At 43.7% G+C, this 6,449-nt stretch overlaps 1 non-coding gene across 1 annotated transcript; it reads left to right on the top strand.

Moving 5' to 3' along the window:
• The first annotated feature begins 6,001 nt into the window (after positions 1-6,001).
• Positions 6,002-6,120, top strand: LOC123394241. The gene has a single exon (XR_006608983.1). It is a non-coding gene; the product is annotated as a 5S ribosomal RNA (ribosomal RNA).
• Positions 6,121-6,449: the final 329 nt, after the last annotated feature.

The raw sequence follows: 6,449 nt of genomic DNA, 5'->3' as shown, positions 1-6,449 counted from the left end.
AGCAGCAGCTGCCTTTGGGATGGAGGGGGATAAAAACACCTTGCATTGCAGCTTAGATTGATTTCTGTGCTGTAATAATCCCCATCATGGTCGCTTTTAAGGCACCAAATAAAAGCAGTGAAAGAGGTGTCAGAAAGAGATGTTCAGTGTCACATGATTGTATAGTGTTTCCTTGGAGCTGGTAAAAAATAATCAAATCAGACCACACCAAGTACATTGATAGTAGTAAAATGTAGCAAAATAATTAGGAAATTATGAATTTTTAGTCTCTATCACTTTTGTATTTGATACATTATTCAACTGTGAGCTTCAATTTACTTTTTAAATAATGGCTCTATTTAATAACCTGCTCCCCAAATTTCTGAGAATTTAATGATTGTCTCCCATAAGCTGAATTGGCTCCAGTATGCTAAAGGAGTTAATCGTGAGTGTTTTTGCTCTATCTGTAATTTTGAGGCATAAAAAATACTCCTAAATTGCCTTTGTTTTTCCAAATACACAGTCCATTGCTTAATCTTTTTATTTTTCAAGGTGGGGATTGCTGTTTAGCTTTCTTTCTTTCAATTTCTTCTTTTGAGGTATGTTGGGTTACTTTGCTATTCCTTAAAGCAAGAACCATTGTAGTACATTACACAGTATAGTAAATTAATGATACGTGTTATGTATGATAGCATATACATATGTCCATACATATACATGGAAAGGGCATCTCTGATCTACATGCGTGTGGTCATATTGAGACACAGAAAGTAATAAACTTGGGATAAGTTAAAATTAAAAAATGATAGTCAAAGAGTATTCTTAGAACTTGAAGCCTTTGCATTTATGATACTGTATTGATCAGAATTAACTAAAGGGTGAAATCTGATTTACTCAAATTTAAATGACTCCTCATCCATGGAAAGTTTAGCAGTGATGGTAGACAAAATATGGTCTCTAGTTGAAGTCTCTACTAAGAACATTTCTCTTTCAGACACAGAATTCAAGACAAGGTCATTGATTGTGTTCCATAAACATCTTTTTCTATTATGTATGGCTTTTGCATTTTTGCCTTGAGATGTTTTTCATTCACGCTAGTACTTATCATCCATCCATCTGTACTTTCTATAGAATATCTTATTTTACCATTGAACAGTTCATGCTAAATGACTGCTTTACTAGAAGGTAAATAAGACTCTTGAATTTTTTTTTAGATTGAAGAAGTTATTATTTGGTTCAAAGATATTAAAGGTTTGTGACATTGTAATGCAAGGAAAGAACCTTAGCTATAGCCCCAAATGTCTATTGATGCCATTAACTTCTTAAATCATTTGATTATATATATATACATATATATATATATATATATATATGTATATATCTCAATATCTCAAGGCTATCATGGAAACTGATAAAGTACCTAATACAATCGCCATACTTAACAGAGGAAAAGTTTGAAAAATATCATTTTAATTCACTTTTTGGCTTTGCACGTTTCATCCTAAAAGATAGCAAATTCTTTGTGTTTATATTAGATTCAGATACATTTTTTTTTCTGTTATAAAAAGAGTAAATAAATCTAAACATCAAATGGTTATCATCACTTCACTCTCTAATCTAGAAATATTTTTTCTTCAAGGAAAGAACTTGAAAGGAAATTGGTTTGGGTTAAGTCAGATGAAATGCATGCCTCTGAAACAGTATATTCTCCATCACCAAATGGATTCAAGTATGATTTGGATGACTACATAATAATTATATAATGGAATGATATTGATAGGATTGATCGAGGGGATTTAATATCAGAAGAAAAGAAAATAAAGGATGAGGGACCTAAGTGATATAAGTTGTCTTTAATATCTGTTACTGCTCATCACTGAAACTGCCTCATCTTCTTCCTCATTTTTCATAAAATAAAAACATCTTAATCATTCAGTATTCCTCTCTCACTTTGTGTCATTTCCCCCCATTGATCTTTATGTTTGTTGATACATTTTTTTTTTTACATCTGCTTTGATTATATTAGATCAGGTTTTGTAAGAAAAGAGCTTGATGTAGTAGAAAACACATAATACCTGCAGTTGGAATGCCTGAGTGGTCCCAACTACTATTAGAAACTCTCTGATACCAAGAAAGCTATCAGGCTTCAGATTCAGACCAGTATTGAGAGGACTGGTCTTGTGGTCTCTAAGTTTCCTAGGAGCTCTAGAAGTATATGATGATAATATCTGCCTTCCATCTCATTAATTCCAAGTACAGATCTCAACTCTACTCTCACCTCTTAGTCTCAAAACTGTACTCTCAACTTACTTGAAGAAAAGTATTCCTATTCCCCAAATTTGCTGAATTCGGGGTTGAAGTGAAAAGTCTTTGTTTATTGTTTTGGTGCACAAGATTTGAATACTGGAATTCGAGTACTAGGATAAGCCTTCTAGAAAAGATTGTCAAGAAAAGCTTAAAAGCAAGTGTGTTCTGCTCATTTGTTTTTCAAAATATTAGAAATGTAGTTGCAGGGGCTCCTGGGTGGCTCAGTAGGTTAAGCTACTGCCTTTGACTCAAGTCATGATCTCAGGGTCTTGGGATCGAGTCCCGCATCAAGCTCTCTGCTCAGCAGGGAGCCTGCTTCCTCCTCTCTCTCTCTCTCTGCCTGCCTCTCTGCTTACTTGTGATCTCTCTCTGTCAAATAAATAAATAAAATTTAAAAAAAAAGAAATGTAGTTGCAAGGATAATGTTTTGTGAATTGTGCTATCCATCCTCTCTATTTTGCTGATGTCACACTGAGGTGTCAATTAAAGATGATATATGCAAATCATTTAAAGCCCTAAAGAGGAAAAGGAAAAGGTTATAAAATATAAGGTCATGCCCAGGCTATTAAGGAAGCAATAAATGGAAATTATAAATAGCAGGCAAACCAAGTCCATAAGAAATAGTATGGGCTTTAAATCTCAGAGACTGTTTTAGGAGGCTCTGTGTATCCTGGCTCTCATATGGAACATGCCATAAATTGAACAGTGTCTTTTAGAAACACAAGCGTTAGACTGTGTGTAAGTTTCCTGCTGTACTGTTTTGTGTTCATCAAATTTATCAGCCTAGAAGTATTATTTTCAAGAATTATTGAGAAAAATAAGAGCCTCTGCTATTTAGAGACTGTGTGTAAGTTTCCTGCTGTACTGTTTTGTGTTCATCAAATTTATCAGCCTAGAAGTATTATTTTCAAGAATTATTGAGAAAAATATTTAGAGCCTCTGCTATTTTAGAGACTGTGTGTAAGTTTCCTGCTGTACTGTTTTGTTGTTTCATCAAATTTATCAGCCTAGAAGTATTATTTTCAAGAATTATTGAGAAAAATAAGAGCCTCTGCTATTTAGAGTTTTTTTCTTTTAAAAAATCAAGCATATGGCATACAAGGTATTAGTAAATGCAAATGCATACTTCTTTAAGTAGACAATTATGTGCTCATATATGACACTGCACTCCTCTGTGCTATAATATTGATATGAAAACCCAATATCAATATTATCTGTTAAAACAAATAGTATCAGAATATAAATTCATGCTGCTTCAAAGTGTAAACTTGTCTAGCTTTACAGCCCAAGTAATTCAAATATTTTAAGGTTTATTTATTGGATTCTCTCTCTCCTGATATTTACATATGAAAAAGAGACTCATGTACAAAGTATCATATGAGCTATTTTCATAGAGCCAGAGGACAATCAGAATATAGATCCTTCAACCATGCTGAACTTTATGTTGCTATCAGCAGCTTAATGTAGTGTTTGCCAGAGTACAGCCAGATGATCCTGGGGCAACATCATGATTTGGGTGTGATGACTTTCTCGCTGGACTCATCTCTGCCCCCAACACAATGTGGTACCCAGAGGGGTTTGGAGCAGTAGAGCAGCACAGAGGTTGGTAGTGCTTGTTAACATAGTGGTGTGGGGCTATTGGTCATCTGTCAATGTGAAAAGGGGAAACCATTTGCCTTCATTGCAATTTAACAAGCCAGTAAGACCTTCAAAGCAGGCATCACCTAAGGGAATCAGAACAGAACAGAATTTCATAGTGGCTATCTTGAAAGCTGTATGTTTGAGGGATATTTAAGTGTTTTTTTTTTTGGTTTTGTATAGATTTTTTAGAATTTTTACTCTGCTTGGAACATGTGTCTTCTTATTCTTCATAGGTCATCTTTCTATTACCAAATTCCATGTCATTTTGGGAACTCTTCAGACCCCTTATTATATAATTAACCAGGTCTGGGCGTAGCACCTTGCCAATGCTGTCCCACCACACTTGACAGGAAGGCGTCTGAGCGCTCGTCCATAGGGCCCTTTGGCCCTTTGGCTGAGGCTTCTTCAAGTACGTTTGAAAATCACGTCTGTCTCCCTGGAACATGGTTCTCGTGGTGCGCGCAGGCCGCAAGCACCGGCCTCCTAGGTGAGATGGCTGCACTGTGCCCAGTCGCCTCACACACACTTCCGAAGGCACCTGTGTTCTCTGGCAAGAACGTGTTTGCAGACACACCTTTCCTCGACAGTGTTGCTGGAGGGGAAGGCTGCTCTCTCAGCAGACTTGTTTCTCGCTCCCAGGGAAGGGCCTGGCATGTTCCTCAAGCCTCCACACACCCTGTGGAGAGCACTGCTGTCTTCTGCCTGGGAGGATGCTGTTTCGGGGTGACCGGCTCTCACAGCGGTTTGGGCCCTGGGCCTCTTCGGCACCGGGCATGGGCTCTGGCTTCCAGAACGATGCTAGACGAATGGTGGCTTTCCCCGCCCTGTTGTTCCTAAGAGTGGAGTGCATGGCAGCGTGCTGCCCCTCCTGGGGCAACCAGGCGTTCATTGAACGAACCTTCTGCACACACCTCGGCGTCCTAGGTGAGGTGCTTTCCAATTTCCTCTTGCCCCATACGCACTGTGCACTACACGGGTGTTCCCGCGCGCGTGAGCCCATGTGTGTGGCTGCACCATCTCTCGCTGCTGCTGTCAGAGCCAAAAGGCCCCTTCGCCACAGACGTGTTTCGCGCTCACCAGGAAGCACCAAACACGTTCCCCGAGCTGTCCCACACACTTTGGCAACACCTGCCTCTTGCGGACAGAGGCTGCTTCAAGGTCCCCAATCTTCACTCCAGTGTCGCCCCTGGGCCTTAAGACCAAGCCCCCTCCCTGGCTTCCAAGCTTAGGTTAAGAAGCCGATGCCAAGAGCCCTCTGCAAGAAACGCTAAGACGCCTTCCTGTCAGCAAAGCCGTTTCCACGAAAGTAGCTCATAAAGAGGGACGGCCAGTGCGATGCCTGTGTGATAGCATCTGGGAGGTGCGCTGTGTGAACCCATGAGGAGGAATCCAGTCAAGGACGCATCCCTCCACGAGCTACCGCCTCCCAGGCTGGCTGGAGGGCTAGGCAAAGTGCCTGGTGCAGGATGCGGTTCTGTAGAGCACTCCTCTCCAGGAGCGTCTTTTGTCACTAGGGCCCACCTCTCTCCTAAACTAGCTCAGAGCCAGGGAGACTGCCTTGGGTTTAAAGGGCGGGGCTGCAGCTTCTGGACTGGGATGTGACAATGTCCCTGTCCTCGGTGGGCTGGAAGCCAGGCGGGTTAGAGAGGAGGAGAGAGCCGAGCAGAGCAGAGCAGAACAAGGAGAAGAGAACAGAGGAGAGCAGAGGAGAGTGGAGCAGAAGAGAGCAGAGGAGAGGAGAGCAGAGGAGAGGAGAGGAGGGAAGGCCAGGTGGCCAGCTGGGCGGGCGCTGGGTGGGCACTGAGCACACCGCGTGCACCCCCGACGACACACCCGGTTGCCACCTGGGGAGGCACGTGGCGGCGGGGCTGGGGAGTCCCGGTTTGGGAGAGTGCCCGGACGGACTTTGGCAAGGCCCTGGTGCCACAGGCCTCTGGGCCCCTCGGTGGGCGGGCTGGGAGGCAGGAGCTGGGCCCAGGGCAGGCGGAGTGGGGAGCCATGGGGAGCCATGGCGCGCGCAGGGGCCCGGGAAGCGCGCAGCAGGCTCTTGGGGCGGCCAGCTGCCAGGGTAGGTGTCTATGGCCATACCACCCTGAACACACCTGATCCTGTCTGATCTCGGAAGTTAAGCAGGGTCGGTCCTGGTTAGTACTTGGATGGGAGACTGCCTGGGAATACCGGGTGCTGTAGGCTTTTTTTTTCTGCCCCCAAACGCTTGTCTTTGGCCTTCCTCTTTTCTCTCCCCCTTCGGCCTCCCTCCCTCTCCCTTGACCGCCACCGCGCTCTGCGCCCTGACCTGGCCAAAGTGATGGCCTCCCTACAGTCACTGAACGCCTCAGCCCCTGAGCCCGGTCCCCTCACGCCCCTGACCCCCTGACCCCTGGCCACCCCAGCCCCAGCATCACGGGCCCCTGGCCCCAAAAGGGCAGCCTACTGCACAGGCGGCCAGCCACAACCCAGCCTTTCTGCCTCCACGCCACAAGGCCCACCCGCACCTCAGACGGCCTTGGGGGGCTGCTGGC

This window comes from Mustela putorius, unplaced genomic scaffold (assembly GCF_011764305.1).
Source record: "Mustela putorius furo isolate JIRA1106 unplaced genomic scaffold, ASM1176430v1.1 tig00002079_pilon_pilon_pilon, whole genome shotgun sequence".
NCBI lineage: Eukaryota > Metazoa > Chordata > Mammalia > Carnivora > Mustelidae > Mustela > Mustela putorius.
Note: the sequence above shows the minus strand (reverse complement) of the source record. Positions and strands in the feature narration are given on the sequence as shown.